This window comes from Thalassophryne amazonica, chromosome 18 (assembly GCF_902500255.1).
Source record: "Thalassophryne amazonica chromosome 18, fThaAma1.1, whole genome shotgun sequence".
NCBI classification, from domain to species: Eukaryota; Metazoa; Chordata; class Actinopteri; order Batrachoidiformes; family Batrachoididae; genus Thalassophryne; species Thalassophryne amazonica.
This window is the reverse complement of record NC_047120.1, coordinates 9,496,978-9,516,423: the sequence shown is the minus strand read 5'-3', so window position 1 is coordinate 9,516,423 and position 19,446 is coordinate 9,496,978. Positions and strand designations below refer to the sequence as shown.

The following is a 19,446-nucleotide window of genomic DNA, read 5'->3' as shown; positions in this document are numbered from 1 at the left end:
CCTCCACAGCATGTCTTTTTCCTGGTTCTCGCCCCTCAGCCCCAACCAGTCCCAGCAGAAGACTGCCCCTCCCTGAGCCTGGTTCTGCTGGAGGGTTCTTCCTGTTAAAAGGGAGTTTTTTCCTTCCCACTGTCGCCAAGTGCTTGCTCACAGGGGGTCGTTTTAACAGTTGGGTTTTTCTGTAATTACTGTATGGCTTGCCTTGCAATATGAGCGCCTTGGGGCAACTGTTTGTTGTGATTTGGCGCTATATAAATAAAATTTGATTGATTGAAATTGATTGAAAACTAGCCCACTGTGGACAAAATCAGTAAATAATACCGATGCACCGTGGCCAAATCAGCAAATACAACTGATCAACCACAGACAAAATCAATAAATAAAACTATCCCAATATGGACAAAATCGGTAAATAAAAGAATTAACCATGGAAAAACCTCAGTAAATCAAAATGATCCACTTTGAGCAAAATCAGTAAATTAAACTGGCCCACTATTGACAAAATCAGTAATAAAACAATTAACTGTGATCAGTAAATAAAAATGATCGACCTTGGGCAAATCAGCAAATAAAACCTACCAACTATGGAAAAACCAGTACATAAACTGACCCACCGTGGACAAAATCAACAAATAAACCCAATCCACCGTGGGCGAATCAGTAAGTAAGCTGATCCACCATGGACAAAATTAGTAAATACAACCAGTGCACCATGGGCAAAATCAATAAATAAAACAGATCTCACTTTGGGCAAAATTAGCAAATAAAACAGACCCACCTTGGACAAAATCAATTAATAAAATCAACCCACTGTGGACAAAATCAATCAGTAAACATCAACCCAACGTGGACAAAATCAGTCAATAAAATCAATCCACTGTGGTCAAAATCAATCAATAAAATCAGTCCACTGTGGACAAATCAATTAATAAAATCAACCCACCATGGACAAAATCATTTGGTTAAATCAACCCACCGTGGACAAAATCAATCAATAAAATCAACCACCGTGGACAAAATCAACAAGTAAAATCAACCCAATCAACTGTTTCACCAAGTTCTTGCTCACAGGGGGTCGTTTTGACCGTTGGGGTTTTTCTGTAATTATTGTATGGCTTTTGCCTTACAATATAAAGCGCCTTGGGGCAACTGTTTGTTGTGATTTGGCGCTATATAAATAAAATTGATTTGATTTGATTTGTGAAAACAGAGGTGGTAAATGATCTGTGGTGGAGGCCACGTTATGACCTGAATCATGAGTGCAGAAACTCAGACTGCTGCACTCGCAGCCATTGAGCCACTGCACCGTGCTGCCGTGACACGTCCACACTCATCTATCACCATTCAAACTGTAGGATTGGGTGGTTCTGCAGAGTGGGCCTCCATCTGCAGGGGAACTTTCAAACCTGTGTGAGTGTGATGTCTCGTACCTCCCTGCTATCAGTGTGTCCAGGTCAGTCTGCGTGCGTGCGTGTTAGTGCTGTGACCTTTGCCCCATAGCGTGCCAACGCCAGAGCAGTGGCCCTGCCAATTCCTGAGGACACAAAGATGTTCCACACTCACAAACCTTGCGCTCATCAATGCGTTTGGATTTTCACACTGAGAACAAGAGCAATCAGCCATTTCAAAACACCAAATGTCCAAATGGACTCCTGGAAAGGCGAGGACGTTCTCTGACCTACTTGGACACCTGCTCCCTGTGCCTGCGGGAGTTGGACCATGCTCACCATAGTCTTCAGCTCAAACCACAACCAGGTGAGCGGCCACGACCGTGAATGTGAGGTTTCACCAATATATTGAGAAAGAGATGGTCTTGAAGTGGACAAAGTCTCAAAATCTTTTAAGGGACACAGGATAAGAATTTTCATGTTCTTCAGTGCAGCGGTGGCAAAGAGGTGAGCAACATTTAATCCGTGTGTTTCAATGGGCTCCTGTACAAGCAAGGTGTGGAGCTTGGAACATTTTACCCCACCCACCTCAGGGTGACAGTGACAATCAGCAACCGGGAGCACATTTTTGCCTCTTCAGAGGGAGTGGAGGCGTTTAGTACTATTACTTCTCCTCCTGGGAGGATTCAATGGTCAAATACATTTTCCAGGTGATAGTACTCTGATAATATCCTCACAGGCTGTTGGTTATGATATTCACAGTTCTCAGTCTACCTTAAAAGTTGATCCTGTTAGTTCTGTTTCAACATAAAAGAAGCAGATGGCACTATTGTACTCATATTTCTAACCCTCTAAGGTCCGAGGGCATTTTTTGGACAGTTCACTCGCCTGGCATAAATGTTTTATTATTGCTGTTAACAGCTCTCCCTGCATCTCACAATCACGTTTTATGTCTCTTTTTTCAAGACAACCTGTGCTTTCATAATATATATGCTTTTGTGGTGTTTTATAAGTGTAATCAAGGTTGATAATCAAAAATAAGGAAGGAAAAGTAAAGCGGAAACATAATTTTCCACACACATTTATTCAAAACACACAGCAAACTATAATAAACAACTGTTTTGACACTTTATAAAGGTAATTTGAGGTCTTGTGTGAAAGACTGTACAACAAAAAGGTTCAAACAATAAACACAAATGCACATTTTGAACAATATATACAAACTGGTCTATGCAATTTTTTTGTCTTCATGGTAAAAGCAACAGAGTTATCCAGTAACATTCACATGCAAACTAGTCAATCAATCAATCAATCAACATTTATTTATAAAGCGCTTTACAGCACTGACTGGTGTCCAAAGTGCTTAACATTAAAAACACAAATTCACAAAAATAAAACACATATAGAATAAAATTTTAAAACAACACATAAAAAAGAACATAAAAATAACAGAACATGTCACCTCCCCACTAAGTGTTAAAAAGCCAGTTTAAATAAATAAGTCTTTAACTTAGATTTAAAAAGTGCTAGGTCAGGAATAGTACGTAACTCAAGAGGTAGCTCGTTCCACAGTCTGGGCTGGCTACCGTGAAAGCATGATCACCCCAGCGTTTATATCTTGACCTTGGAACATCTAAGTAAAGCTGGCCAGACACCCTTAATGTCCTACTGTAGGTGCGCAAAGTTAAATTTCAGGACAAGTAGGGAGGTGCAAGGCCATAAATAGCTTCAAAAACAAACATTAAAATTTTAAAATCAATTCTAAAATGAACTGGAAGCAGTGGACTGAGTACAGGACGGGCGTAATATGCTCACGTCTAAAAGTGTTTGTTAAAAGACGAGCAAGCAGCATTCTGCACCAACTGGAGACGTGCAAGAGACGACTGATTAATGCCCGAATAAAGTGCATTACAATAATCAAGTCTGGAGCTGATGAAAGCATGAATGGCTGTCTCAAGATCATGTCTACTGAGAAAGTGTTTTATTTTAGCCAAAAGGCGAAGTTGAAAAAAATTAGCTTTGACAACAGAGTTTATCTGTTGATCAAACCTCAAACAGCTGTCAAATATCACTCGCAAATTCTTGACAGCTGGTTTTACATAGTTAGCCAAAGCACCAAAATTTGGTGTTACCTCATTTGGTATGCCAGAGCGCTAAAACACCATGATCTCAGTTTTACCATCATTCAGGTAAGGAAGTTTTGAGACAGCCACTGCTTTACATCACGAATACAATTAAATGATGATGACAAAGCATCACTTCCATTAGTCCTCACAGGCAGATAGATTTGCAGATCATCTGCATACCAATGAAAGGACAGGTTGTGCTGGGTTATAAGTGACCCCAATGGCAGAATGTACAAAAAAATAGAATCGGCCCAAGGACAGAACCCCTGCGGCACTCCACAAGACAGATGAGCAGTTGATGAGGAGTGGTCCCCAATCATGACAGAAAAAGCTCCTTTCAGCAAATATGATCCAAACCACTTAAGTGCAGTACCCTGAATGCCAATAAAATGTTCTAACCGGAGACAAGTACTGCATGATCCACAGTATCAAAGGCTGCTGTGCGGTCCAACAGAACCAGCACAGCGGGATTCCCTGCATCCACCGACAGAGTAATATCATTATGAACTTTTAAAAGTGCTGACTCAGTGGAGCAACTAGTGGAGCAATCCTGATAGTTACTCACTCTTTGTTTCTGCATGTGAGATTGTCATCAGAGGCTCTTCGTCTGCTCCATCTGCTTTCAGTGATCGCTGTTGCGTAATGGCGCAGGGCACATTTGGAGCCCGATAGTATGTACTCATTGGAGCACCCAGGGGGTTATTCAAACGGGCCAACTAGTAACATATCACTCCTGAAAACGATCTTGGCTTTTCATGTGAGATCAATCTGGATTTTGGAAAACCATGTGACGGTGAACCAAATCCGATTGGACACTCACATTGCGCACGTCATCACACAGCTTCTATGAGGAGTTCAAAGATGGCCAATGTCTGGCTCGAAAGTCCGCGGAGTTAACTTTTCAGCCTAAAAAAAAAAAAAGAGTATGTTTCAATCTCATATCATTAAAAAGTTATTTATAATTTAGTAAAGCTTGGTCTTAGCCATTGTATACGATAGCATTGGCACCAGAGGGTTAATTTAATTAATAATATGCAAATGTCACTGATATGAACGAGCAAGCCTCTCACCATATCACCATGTCATTTAGCTCCTTCACACTTTTTTCTCATTAAAATGATTCTGGGGAGCATTAGCATGGCTAAACCCTTCAGCTTCTGGGGACTTCAGCTCCCCAGACCACCCCCCCCCACCAACTACAGCCATCTTAATGGCCCCTTCAAACATAGTGTGAAGTTTGGATGGCGTTTAGACAAAATGGCGAAACAGTGCAAAACAATTTGAAATTAGCGCACCACAAAACATCACGCCGATGGGCAGGTGTGCACAAACCCAGTGTGAGAGTTTGTGCACATGCCAGTGTCTTTCAGGCAGGAACACGCAGTGCCAGCTGCGGCACATCGCGCCGCTTACATGGAGGAAATATTAAAAAACAGTTGGTACCTGTGGGACCACATCGCGCCACTTATGTGGAAAAAAACATACGACCCACTGGACGCAAACTCACGCCGTCCAAAAGCTCTGATTGCCAGTCAGAGACTTTACCACTAAGCTATGGAGCTATTCTTTGAAAGCTGCGGGAATCTGCCTCAGGAAGGGCATGGAAGTATTACAAAAAAATAAAAAATCACACACCAAATAAAAACACTGCATTATCAAGCAAACAATACAAATATGATCCGACGCGGGACACCACGTCATGTGGAACAGAGCTCACATTGGTGACGTTACAATGAGATCGCCTGCTGCATGTTCTGATGGTCTGTTTCAACCTGGGAGCAGCCTGCGTGCGCACTGTGACTTGCTGCAGTGTGTTGCCACAAGTGATATATGTTTTATTTATGTCCATTAGATAACAGCAAACAGACATTCGCGCGTCACAGTGGGGAGTTGTTTGTCCATGTCTGTCCAAACAGAGTACGTAGTGTCCGGCTGGACTGTCCAGATCCACAGATTTCCACTGGGAGGACACATCTGTCATCTTGTGCACACACCAAAGCCACACCCGTGTGGGACTTAGACAAATTTCTCTGCGAGTACAAAAGTGATTGTCTGCAGTCTGTTGTCGTGCCATGAGTGTGACTGGCCACACAAGTGCCATGCGAGTGGTGTTAGGTGTTTGTGTGTGTCACCTGGAATTTGGCTGGCACCTGCCACGAGAGGGTGCGATAGGTTTGCACAGCACACACTTTGTCTTTCAGGCACTTGTGTGTGCAAACAGTTGTAGCAACAGGTGGTATGAGGCAATGGAGGCAGAAAGAGAAACACCCCAACCTCAGACAAACTACACAGAATTGACTTCACTTTTGGATCATCATTTTGTGTGAGTCTGCCTTTTCACATATCAATCAATCAATCAATTTTTTATATAGCGCCAAATCACAACAAACAGTTTGCCCCAAGGCGCTTTATATTGTAAGGCAAGGCCATACATAATTATGTAAAACCCCAACGGTCAAAACGACCCCCTGTGAGCAAGCACTTGGCTACAGTGGGAAGGAAAAACTCCCTTTTAACAGGAAGAAACCTCCAGCAGAACCAGGCTCAGGAAGGGGCAGTCTTCTGCTGGGACTGGTTGGGCTGAGGGAGAGAACCAGGAAAAAAGACATGCTGTGGAGGGGAGCAGAGATCGATCACTAATGATTAAATGCAGAGTGGTGCATACAGAGCAAAAAGAGAAAGAAACAGTGCATCATGGGAACCCCCCAGCAGTCTACGTCTATAGCAGCATAAACTAAGGGATGGTTCAGGGTCACCTGATCCAGCCCTAACTATAAGCTTTAGCAAAAAGGAAAGTTTAAAGCCTAATCTTAAAAGTAGAGAGGGTGTCTGTCTCCCTGATCTGAATTGGGAGGCTGGTTCCACAGGAGAGGAGCCTGAAAAGCTGAAGGCTCTGCCTCCCATTCTACTCTTACAAACCCAAGAACTACATATAAAAATCATTAAGTCAAAATACAGATCCACCATGACTGATGACCACAGTGCAGGCCTGCTTACGGCTGCACTCAGCTACTACTGTCCAGACTATGAGAGACTTCCTTCTCAGAGCCAGAAGTCCCACTAAGGTTGGGAACAACTTTTCCAACTTGAATTAAGTGTTGTATTATTTGGGTTGTTTATTGTTGGTGTTATGTGCTTATTCTTTGCACCATGCACCCTCCTACATCTCTTTAATGCAAAATAACAATCTCTCGTCCCAGGGATTCCCCCGTGGAGTATTTTTTTAATTACTGCAGAGCTTGCTACTTTATTATTAAATGTTTTTCATGATTCATTAGAAAAGGGAGTCCTGACCACCAATGTGAAGCCATGCTTTGGTATAATTATATTAAAGTTAGACAAGGACCCCAATTTCAGTGGTGGGCACAGATAACCAAAAAATTAACTTCAATAACAGATAACCTAAAAGTTATCTTTGATATAGATAAACCATCCGAAATGTAATCGGAAGTTACAGTTAACCGACAAATTCCAATATTTCTCTGGTACACTTGCAACTACTATTGAGCTGATTTTGGAATTTTAACACCACAATTGCTTTTGGAAGCATCAAAAACAACAACAGACCCAAAAATGAGTCAGCATTTATGGCTTGAGCATCCTGTTCCCTGCTGAAGCTCCTATTTGCCACATTTTTCCAATAGAGACACAAGCTGAGAAGCGCTACAAAGCTCACCTCTCTGCTCAATCACAATGATGCCGTGAGGTGGAAGAGGTCTTGGAAAATAAACCAATGCTGAGTTATGGTTTAGTGTATAAATAAATGAATACTGATAGAATACTGTCAATTCTGGTCATATGTACAAAGTTAAAATATAACATATCTTTTATGTTGAATAATGCACTAATTCTGAAGTTTTGTAACAAACACAGACAGATCACAAAGGATACTGGGTAAAATGTGCCTCTGCTAAACACTGATTGGTTTGACTCATACATTATGTAAACCAACATGTTAATGTGAGGTGTGTCGTGTGTTGGTGTTTACAGATAAATGTGCTTTTGTAAAACATTCCATTTTTTATTTGTAAAAAAAAAGGCATTTTCAAAAAAAAAAAAAAGCCAAGTTGTAATTAGATAACCGTCTGATATAACCTGTGTCAAAAATATATAATAGAATACTGTCATGATCTACTGGTGCCAGATGTTCAGTACTTAAGCTGGGTTTACAGGGGCGAGTTTTGACCTTTTTTCAGATGATTTTTCATTCATGCGAGAATTTTTTGGACCGAGTTTTAGGTTAATCGTGTGTCCTGTATCGTGTAGCGTACATGGAGTAACAAGCTGCGTTTAACTTCTCACGACCACCTCCTGATCACCGATCATATGGTCGCAACCGAGTACAGTGATTAAAAATATCATAGTGTCTGCCCAGCTTCAGGACGAATACTGCCATGAACTGCCATGAACACTACTGGCCAGTAGAGGGCAGTAGAGGCCTTGAAAACTTGCCAAAACAAAATTCCAGATAATCCCTGTCTGCTACATTTAAGATGCATGGAGTTTAACAAACGCAAACACAATAAACCCAGAGAATATTCACAAGAGTTTTAGGCACTAGAGTTTAATGCTGTTGCCCGTGGAGCCTGAACAGAGTGTCTGAAATGCATTTGTCCTGTCGTGAACGTACTGAGATTACCCTATCCTACCCAATAATGCACTGCTGGGCACAGCATGTGCTCACTAAAACCTTAAACATTAGCGCATTACTTTAAAACTAAAACATATATCTGATATTTTCACTTTATAAAACTTCAGATGTGACAGTAATTTTAAATAACTTGTCCAAAATTCATTTGGTTAAAATTTGAACCATAAGTTAAAAGTGTATACCTCTGGATGACTTGGGTGATATTGCCAGCGTATCAGTATGGTGTTAAAGGATTTTTTTTTTTTTGTGACCAGTTCTCCTTTGTCTGTTGAGAATAGAGCAGTTTCTCTTAGAAGCAGCTCTCTTCTGTTTGCAGAGGGTAGAACTATACATCTGCTATGAAACTTTTAACAGGTAGGTGCTCAACTGTATTTAAAAATGTTTGTAGCTGTTAAGCTTTGTTTATTACGTTATCGGAAGCTAATTAGTCTGATAATGGTTTTTAAAGTTATCTAAATAGATAATCTGATAATGAAAACATTATCTTAGATAATTATCTGTTAGCGGATTATCGGAACTGTGCCCACCACTGCCCAATTTATGTGGCAGTTACAGACCCATTAGTGTGCTTAACGTTGATGTTAAGGCCCTTGATACTTGCACGACTTTGATCCACGCACTTGCATGCACTCTACCGTGCACGAGAGTAAACTTGTCTCAAACTCATTGTAAACCATTGTAAACTGTGCGCAGCTTCGTGCACTTGCGCAAGGAAAATTTTGAAATGTTCAAAATCTCCATCACACATTAATTACGTGAACTTCACATGAACATTAAGGCAAACATTCAAAAACACTGTGTGAGTGCGAGTGACTGCCGCAGCATACTGCATCAGAGTGCAGCAAGTCGGGCAAGCGTCAGGGGCCTTGACTGGGAAAGGTGCTGGCACGCTAACTTCAGGTCTGCCTCCCAGATTTCCTGTCATTCTCGGTCATCAATTATCATATAATATTCATAGGCTTTAAATGTGATGTTGTCTCGATCTGCCTCTCTTCATCCTGAAATGGTTATTTCCATGGACGTGGAGAAGGCATTTGACAGAGTGCAATGGCAGTATTTATTTATAGTTCTGCAGAAATTTAAATTTGTCCCTAAATTTATCTCATGGATTCACCTACTGTATTCTGCCGCTCAAGTTAGTGTTAGAAGAACAAATACTGAAATCTCTCCACCTTTTCCTCTCACCCGCAGCACACAGCAGGGGTGTCCCCTCTCACCCCTACTTTTTGCTCTGTTTATAGAGCCTCTGTCTATAGCTCTGAAATATTCCAAATAGTTTGATGAGCTCTCGGTTACATTTCTTTATCATTCCATATTTGTACGACACAATATCTGATGGAAAACAGACCATCTTTAGTTTTATAAAAAGGAATGTTGTGTGGGCCGCTGAAGAGGAGGTACTGCTGGCCCACCACTAGAGGGCGCCCTTCCTGAAGTGCGGGCTTCAGGCACGAGAGGGCGCTGCCGCCTCAGGAACAAGCCGTGGTGACAGCTGTCACCCATCATCCGTGACAGCTGTCACTAATCATCACATCTGGTATAAAAGCAGGAAGGACACCTCCACCAAACTGCCGAGATATCATCTTCATCTGGAAGTAATATCCTCAGCCTTTTGTGATATTTGTAAATCTGTTATTGTGAGTGTTTGCAGGAGTACCGGTCCGTTTAGTGGAGGCTGTGCAAGACGGCGCTCTTTTTCTTCTGAGGGACCGCTGCAAAGTGTTGAGTAAGGGGTTGAGGTGGAATTCCCACCAGGATTGTTACTGGGTGTTCACACACCCACCCTCTGACTGTCTTTTGCTTTCTGCCAGCAGTACCAGATCCGACACGCCGGGAAGGTGGCCACCTGGGGACTCCGGGACTTGGCGGCTCCAGTATTCCTCGGGTTTCGGTGGTGGTGGAAATCGTGTGGTTCCGGTTCGTTTCCAGACGGGCGTCTCCTATCGTCGACCCTGCCCACATGACACCTTTATTAATTGACTGTTGCACATTCTGAATCTGCTGTGTTTGGTTGTGTCATTCACAACAGTAAAGTGTTATAATTTGACTCCTTCCATTGTCCGTTCATTTACGCCCCCTGTTGTGGGTCCGTGTCACTACACTTTCCCAACAGGATATCTCGGCCAGCGTCATGGACTCCGAGGGGCGTCACCAGGCTGTTGAACAACCAATGGGAGAGCAGGGAGCGCAGGCATCTGCAGGAGGCGTGATTGGTGAGCTACAGCATATTCTCACCGCCTTTACGGCTCGAATGGATCAAATAGCCGAGCAAAACATCCACCTGAACCGCGCAAGTGGCGGCAAGCACTCAGGGCGCTGCTGCAGCTCCTCCTCCTGTCGATCCTGTGCTAGATATTAATGTTCCAGTGGTGGTTCAACAACCCCTCCCACCATCCCCTGAAGCATACATAAGCCCTCCTGAGCCGTACGGAGGTTGTGTGGAGACGTGCGCGGACTTTCTTATGCAGTGTTCGCTCATCTTCACACAACGTCCCGTCATGTACGCGTCAGACGCAAGCAAAATAGCTTATGTGATTACTCTGCTTCGGGGAGAGGCACGCGCTTGGGCTACGGCGCTTTGGGAGCAAAATTCATGGCTCCTTCACACATACACTGGGTTTGTGAGGGAGTTGAGAACTGTGTTTGATCACCCTAACAGGGGAGAGACCGCTTCAACTGTGCTGCTGTCGATGAGACAGGGGCGCCGAAGCGCAGCTGCTTATGCAGTCGACTTCCGCATCGCGGCTGCGAGGTCCGGCTGGAATAACGCTGCGCTCCGCGCCGCCTTTGTAAACGGACTGTCGTCAGTCCTAAAGGAGCACCTAGTGGCCAAGGATGAACCGCGGGAATTAGATGGGCTTATTGATCTCGTTATACGGTTAGACAATCGGTTGGAGGAATGCCGTCGGGAACGAGACGAAGGACGTGGCCGGGCGCGCGCTGTCCCTCTTCCTTCCGGGTCCGAGAAAGGTCCGCCCTTCCCACGCTCCCTGGCCTCTACGTCCCGTGGGGCGACAGCTCCCCCCGCTGACGAAGCTATGGACACGAGCAGGGCCACATTTAGACCACCTAATAGACAGAGGAGGTGGGGCGTGTTTTGTTTGTGGCTCAATGGAGCATCAATTGAGCAATGCCCTGAACGGTTAAACACCAACGCCCGCCCCTAGAGACTGGGCTTAGGGTGGGCCAAGAAATTCACGTGGGACACACACATATTGCTGCACGACTCCCAGTTACAATCCTTAGTGGGAATTTAACCCTTCAGGCCCCAGCACTGGTAGACCCAGGGTCAGAAGGGAATCTGTTAGACAGCAGATGGGCCAGGGAGGTAGGGCTCCCTCTGGTGGCGCTACCTACACCATTGCAGGTGCGAGCACTAGATGGCACCCTACTCCTTTTAATCACACACAAGACACCACCAGTAACTCTGGTAGTGTCAGGGAATCATAGGGAGGAGATTGAGTTTTTTGTGACTCCTTCTACCTCCCGTGTGATTCTGGGGTTCCCCTGGATGATGAAACACAATCCCCGGATTGATTGGCCGTCCGGGGTGGTGGTACAGTGGAGCGAAACCTGCCATCGGATGTGTTTGGGATCCTCGGTTCCTCCCGGTTCCCAGGCTAAGGAGCACGTCCAAGTTCCCCCCAATCTGTCGGCGGTGCCGGTTGAGTACCACGATCTTGCTGACGTTTTTAGCAAGGATCGGGCACTCACTCTTCCCCCGCACCGTCCATATGATTGTGCCATCGATTTGTTGCCAGGTGTGGAGTTCCCGTCCAGCAGGCTGTACAACCTCTCCCGACCTGAGCGCGAATCAATGGAGACCTACATCCGGGACTCCTTAGCTGCCGGGCTGATCCGTAACTCCACCTCTCCGATGGGAGCAGGTTTCTTTTTTGTGGGCAAAAAAGATGGCGGTCTTCGTCCATGCATTGATTATCGAATGCTGAACGAGATCACGGTTCGCAACCGATACCCGTTGCCTTTGTTGGATTCAGTGTTCACCCCCCTGCATGGAGCCAAAATCTTCACAAAGTTGGATCTTAGGAATGCATACCACCTAGTTCGGATCCGGAAGGGAGACGAATGGAAGACGGCATTTAACACCCCGTTAGGTCATTTTGAGTACCTGGTCATGCCGTTCGGCCTCACTAATGCCCCCGCGACGTTCCAAGCTTTGGTTAATGACATCTTGCGGGACTTCCTGCACCGATTCGTCTTTGTATATCTGGATGATATACTCATCTTTTCTCCGGACCCTGAGACCCATGTACGGCATGTACGTCAGGTCCTGCAGCGGTTTGTTGGAGAACCGGTGTTTGTGAAGGGCGAGAAGTGTGAGTTTCACCGCACTTCTTTGTCCTTCCTGGGGTTTATCATCTCCTCCAACTCCGTCGCCCCGGATCCGGCCAAGGTCGCAGCGGTGAGAGACTGGCCCCAACCTACAAGCCGTATGAAGCTGCAACAGTTCCTCGGCTTCGCAAATTTCTACAGGAGGTTCATTAAGGGGTATAGTCAGGTAGTTAGCCCCCTGACGGCCCTGACCTCACCAAAAGTTCCCTTCACCTGGTCGGATCGGTGCGAAGCCGCGTTTAGGGAGTTGAAAACGCCGGTTCTCGACTGCACCGGTCTTGGTGCAGCCCAATCCTGGTCGCCAGTTTGTGGTTGAAGTGGACACCTCTGACTCAGGGATAGGAGCCGTGCTATCCCAGAGCGGAGAAACCGATAAGGTTCTTCACCCGTGTGCCTATTTTTCACGCAGGTTGACCCCAGCAGAGCGGAACTATGACGTGGGCAATCGAGAGCTCCTTGCGGTGTGAAAGAGGCTCTTGAGGAGTGGAGACACCTGCTGGAGGGAGCGTCAGTGCCTTTCACGGTTTTTCACTGACCACCGGAACCTGGAGTATATCAGGACCGCCAAGCGACATGACCCCAGGCAAGCCCGCTGGTCACTGTTTTTCGGCCGTTTGACTTCCGGATCACCTACCGCCCCGGGACCAAAAACCAAAGATCGGATGCCCTGTCCCGGGTGCATGAACAGGAAGTCAAGACTGAACTGCGGATTCCATCCGGTCTTCAATGTCTCCATGATAAAACCACATCACACCTCGCCCCTCTGTGCACCCGGTCCAGCGCCGCTCCTGCCCGTAGTATCGACGGGGAGCCGGCCTCTTGGACGTCCATCGAATGGGCCGGGGCTATCACGATATTGGTGGACTGGGAGGGGTATGGACCCGAAGACGCTCCTGGGTGAAGAGGAGCTTCATCCTGGACCCGCCCTCCTGGCCGATTTTTCTATCGTCGCCACCCGGACAAGCCTGGTCGGGCGCCAGGAGGCGCCCGTTGAGGGGGGGGTCCTGTTGTGTGGGCCGCTGAAGAGGAGGTACTGCTGGCCCACCACTAGAGGGCGCCCTGCCTGAAGTGCGGGCTTCAGGCACGAGAGGGCGCTGCCGCCTCAGGAACAAGCCGTGGTGACAGCTGTCACCCATCATCCGTGACAGCTGTCACTAATCATCACATCTGGTATAAAAGCAGGAAGACACCTCCACCAAACTGCCGAGTTATCATCTTCATCTGGAAGTAATATCCTCAGCCTTTTGTGATATTTGTAAATCTGTTATTGTGAGTGTTTGCAGGAGTACCGGTTCGTTTAGTGGAGGCTGTGCAAGACGGCGCTCTTTTCTTCTGAGGGACCGCTGCAAAGTGTTGAGTGAGAGGTGGAGGTGGAATTCCCACCAGGATTGTTACTGGGTGTTCACACACCCACCCTCTGACTGTCTTTTGCTTTCTGCCAGCAGTACCAGATCCGACACGCCGGGAAGGTGGCCATCTGGGGACTCTGGGACTTGGCGGCTCCAGTATTCCTCGGGTTCGGTGGTGGTGGAAATCGTGTGGTTCCGGTTCGTTTCCAGACGGGCGTCTCCTATCGTCGAGCCTGCCCACACGACACCTTTATTAATTGACTGTTGCACATTCTGAATCTGCTGTGTTTGGTTGTGTCATTCACAACAGTAAAGTGTTATAATTTGACTCCTTCCATTGTCCGTTCATTTACGCCCCCTGTTGTGGGTCCGTGTCACTACACTTTCCCAACAAGGAAGGCAAGTAAGTCCCTTCGGCTGCTCCCTTGTTTTTGCACTCGGGGTCGCCACAGCAAATCCAGGGTGGATCTGCATGTTGAATTGGCACAGGTTTTACGCAGGATGCCCTTCCTGACGCAACTCCACATTACATGGAGAAATGTGGCAGGGGTGGGATTTGAACCCGGAACCTTCTGCACTGAAACCAAGCGCATTAACCACTTGGCCACCACCCCTGCTTTTATAGAAAGGAAGGTGAAGATGACTATTCTGTTTGGTTGTTATATGAATGAATCTGTGAATTTAATATGAACACATTTCTAAATGCTGATGGTAAACATAAAGGTGAGAACATGTTTTTGTAAATAAACCACACATCTGATGAATATTTATATTGTATACTGTGAGAATGTTCAGTTTTTTTTAAAAAGTGGTGCAGAAGCTTCTGTTGAATTCGAAAAAGTTGCCAGTCTTAAAAAACCTTTCAGCAGTGTGTAAATTTTAAGGAGGTTGGACGGGTATGTGTTTTCCCCAAATTATGTTACCCTAAATCAAATATGGATAAATCAAGGAATAATAATCATCAGCAAACTCAGACATTTTGTAGATCAAAATGTCTGAGTTTGCTGATGATTCCAAATGATCTTACTGTGATCAAAACAAAAAACGTTTTTGTGGATAAAACTAATGTGTTGTTTCTGGTTCAAATTCTCCTCCACTACAATGCCTAAAAATGTGACATGGTATACATGGGATAAATTTCATTTCCTTCAAATGAAACTCTAGTATAGAGTTTGAGCAGCACACGCTGACATGGGTTTATCTTCATCTACCCATCTGTAAAAGCAGCATCTATAGGGTTTGCCTTGTGGAGGATGGAGGCTGTCCTTCTCCCTAACCCCCCCACTGAGTAGAACGTAATGGCCTCATTTACATAACACTGGTGATAAGATGGGCTGTTCACAGCCGCCATTTGGCATCACCTTGGTCATGAAAGGAAGAAGTGCCATTTGGCACCACTCTGGTAGTTCTACGGAAGTCAGCGTGCGTGCTCACACACACACACACACACACACACACACACACACACACACACACACACACACACACACACACACACACACACACACACACACACACACACACACTTATGTTCAACCACTTATTCCAATCAAGGGTCGCGGGGGCTGGAACCTATCCCAGCAGTCATAGAGTGGGGGTTCACCCTGGACGGGACCCCAGTCTGTCGTAGGGCCACATATACACAAACAAACACATTGATACCCACTCGCACACCTATGGACAATTTTTAGAGTTTCCAGTCCACCTAACCCAAATGTTTTTGGATGTGGGAGAAAACCACACCACCCGTAGGAAACCCACGCAAACACGGGGAGAACATGTAAACTCCGCACAGAAAAGCCACTGGCGGGAATTAAACCCATGACCTTCTCGCTGTGAGGCAACAGTGCTAACCACTAAGCCACCGTGCTGCCCAGCGTGCATGCAAACATCACAAAATGTTTTCTAAATCACTCCAGAAGTATTACCAGGTTATAAAAACAGTATTTTCAGTTTTAGAAGAGTTTATTTCTCCCCACCTTTTACATGATCGATGACAAACGCATATAAACACAAAATAAAGCAGTTTTGAAGAGACCAGCTGCTGACATCACGTTGAACCTCTACTGTGATTGACTGTCACACATGTCATTAAAAATAATATATAAAACTGAACAGACTGAAACAGAATGTGACGTTTTAACCGCTTAAATTACTGTTAGAATAGGTCAAGGTTAACCACCTTTGTTCAAGGTCTGTGTCCCAAGAATGTTCCTGTCAATTTGAGCACTATGGCAGTAATAGAACTGGGACAGAGGGATGGATGGACGAAAAGCCTTCACACCATATTGATGGCCTTTGGGTAAAAATTGTTATCATTCCACCAATAAGCACCAGTTTACATGAGAAATCCTGTGAAACTGTCTTCATTGACAAGATCACACAGTACTTGTTTCCTTTAACACTGTGGATCACACAATACTTGTTTCCCTTAACACTGTGGACATTGTATAAAGGTATTAAAGGAACTGCGCTGCGGTAGTTTGAATCATATTTGTCTAATAGATTACAATTTGTTCATGTAAATGGGGAATCTTCTTCACAGACTAAAGTTAATTATGGAGTTCCACAAGGTTCTGTGCTAGGACCAATTTTATTCACTTTATACATGCTTCCCTTAGGCAGTATTATTAGACGGTTTTGCTTAAATTTTCATTGTTACGCAGATGATACCCAGCTTTATCTATCCATGAAGCCAGAGGACACACACCAATTAGCTAAACTGCAGGATTGTCTTACAGACATAAAGACATGGATGACCTCTAATTTCCTGCTTTTAAACTCAGATAAAACTGAAGTTATTGTACTTGGCCCCACAAATCTTAGAAACATGGTGTCTAACCAGATCCTTACTCTGGATGGCATTACCCTGACCTCTAGTAATACTGTGAGAAATCTTGGAGTCATTTTTGATCAGGATATGTCATTCAAAGCGCATATTAAACAAATATGTAGGACTGCTTTTTTGCATTTATGCAATATCTATAAAATCAGAAAGGTCTTGTCTCAGAGTGATGCTGAAAACTAATTCATGCATTTATTTCCTCTAGGCTGGACTATTGTAATTCATTATTATCAGGTTGTCCTAAAAGTTCCCTAAAAAGCCTTCAGTTAATTCAAATGCTGCAGCTAGAGTACTGACGGGGACTAGAAGGAGAGAGCATATCTCACCCATATTGGCCTCTCTTCATTGGCTTCCTGTTAATTCTAGAATAGAATTTAAAATTCTTCTTCTTACTTATAAGGTTTTGAATAATCAAGTCCCATCTTATCTTAGGGACCTCGTAGTACCATATCACCCCAATAGAGCGCTTCGCTCTCAGACTGCAGGCTTACTTGTAGTTCCTAGGGTTTGTAAGAGTAGAATGGGAGGCAGAGCCTTCAGCTTTCAGGCTCCTCTCCTGTGGAACCTGCTCCCAATTCAGATCAGGGAGACAGACACCCTCTCTACTTTTAAGATTAGGCTTAAAACTTTCCTTTTTGCTAAAGCTTATAGTTAGGGCTGGATCAGGTGACCCTGAACCATCCCTTAGTTATGCTGCTATAGACGTAGACTGCTGGGGGGTTCCCATGATGCACTGTTTCTTTCTCTTTTTGCTCTGTATGCACCACTCTGCATTTAATCATTAGTGATCGATCTCTGCTCCCCTCCACAGCATGTCTTTTTCCTGGTTCTCTCCCTCAGCCCCAACCAGTCCCAGCAGAAGACTGCCCCTCCCTGAGCCTGGTTCTGCTGGAGGTTTCTTCCTGTTAAAAGGGAGTTTTTCCTTTCCACTGTAGCCAAGTGCTTGCTCACAAGGGGTCGTTTTGACCGTTGGGGTTTTACATAATTATTGTATGGCCTTGCCTTACATATAAAGCGCCTTGGGGCAACTGTTTGTTGTGATTTGGCGCTATATAAAAAAATTGATTGATTGATTGATTGATCACTCAGTACTTGTTTCCTTTAACACTGTGGATCACTCAGTACTTGTTTCCTGTGACACTGTGGATCACACAGTACTTGTTTCCTGTGACACTGTGGATCACTCAGTACTTGTTTCCTTTAACACTGTGGATCACACAGTACTTGTTTCCTGTGACACTGTGGATCACTCACTACCTGTTTCTTGTGACACTGTGGATCACACAGTACTTGTTTCCTGTTACACTGTGGATCACACAGTACTTGTTTCCTTTATCACTGTGGATCACACAGTACTTGTTTCCTTTAACACTGTGGATCACACAGTACTTGTTTCCTGTTAACACTGTGGATCACTCAGTACTTGTTTCCTTTACACTGTGGATCACACAGTACTTGTTTCCTGTTACACTGTGGATCACTCAGTACTTGTTTCCTTTTACACTGTGGATCACACAGTACTTGTTTCCTTTAACACTGTGGATCACACAGTACTTGTTTCCTTTAACACTGTGGATCACTCCTACTTGTTTGCTGTGACACTGTGGATCACACAGTACTTGTTTCCTGTGACACTGTGGATCACACAGTACTTGTTTCCTTAACACTGTGGATCACTCAGTACTTGTTTCCTTACACTGTGGATCACAAGTACTTGTTCCTGTGACCACTGTGGATCACACAGTACTTGTTTTATTAACACTGTGGATCACTCAGTACTGTTTCCTTTAACACTGTGGATCACAGTACTTTTTCCTTTACCACTGTGGATCACTCAGTATTGTTCCTTTAACCTGTGTGATCACACAGTACTTGTTTCCTTTAACACTGTGGATCACTCAATACTTGTTTCCTTTAACACTGTGGATCACTCAGTACTTGTTTCCTTTAACACTGTGGATCACTCAGTACTTGTTTCCTGTTACACTATGGATCACACAGTACTTGTTTTGTGTTCCACTGCAGATCACTCAGTACTTGTTTCCTGTGACAATGTGGATCACACAGTACTTGTTTCCTTTAACACTGTGGATCACTCAGTACTTGTTTACTTTAACACTGTGGATCACATAGTACTTGTTTGCTTTAACACTGTGGATCACTCAGTACTTGTTTGCTTTAACACTGTGGATCACTCAGTACTTGTTTCCTTTAACACTGTAGATCACACAATACTTGTTTCCTTTGACACTGTGGATCACTCAGTACTTGTTTCCTTTAACACTGTGGATCACTCAGGACTTGTTTCCTTTAACACTGTGGATGACTCAGTACTTGTTTCCTTTAAGATTGTGGATCACACAGTACTTGTTATGTGTTCCACTGCAGATCACTCAGTACTTGTTTCCTGTGACAATGTGGATCACACAGTACTTGTTTCCTGTGACACTGTGGATCACACGGTACTTGTTTCCTTTAACACTGTGGATCACTCAGTACTTGTTTCCTTTAACACTGTGGATCACTCAGTACTTGTTTCCTGTGACACTGTGGATCACACAGTACTTGTTTCCTTTAACACTGTGGATCACTCAGTACTTGTTTCCTTTAACACTGTGGATCACTCAGTACTTGTTTCCTGTTACACTGTGGATCACACAGTACTTGTTTCCTTTAACACTGTGGATCACACAGTACTTGTTTCCTTTAACACTGTGGATCACACAGTACTTGT

At 44.6% G+C, this 19,446-nt stretch overlaps 1 long non-coding RNA gene across 1 annotated transcript; it reads right to left on the bottom strand.

Annotated features, from left to right (window-relative positions):
- Positions 1-18,248: 18,248 nt before the first annotated feature.
- Positions 18,249-19,440, bottom strand: LOC117530779. The gene is made up of 2 exons (XR_004566449.1): positions 18,580-19,440; positions 18,249-18,294 (listed from the first exon to the last, which is right to left on the bottom strand). It is a non-coding gene; the product is annotated as an uncharacterized LOC117530779 (long non-coding RNA).
- Between the last annotated feature and the right edge of the window lie 6 nt (positions 19,441-19,446).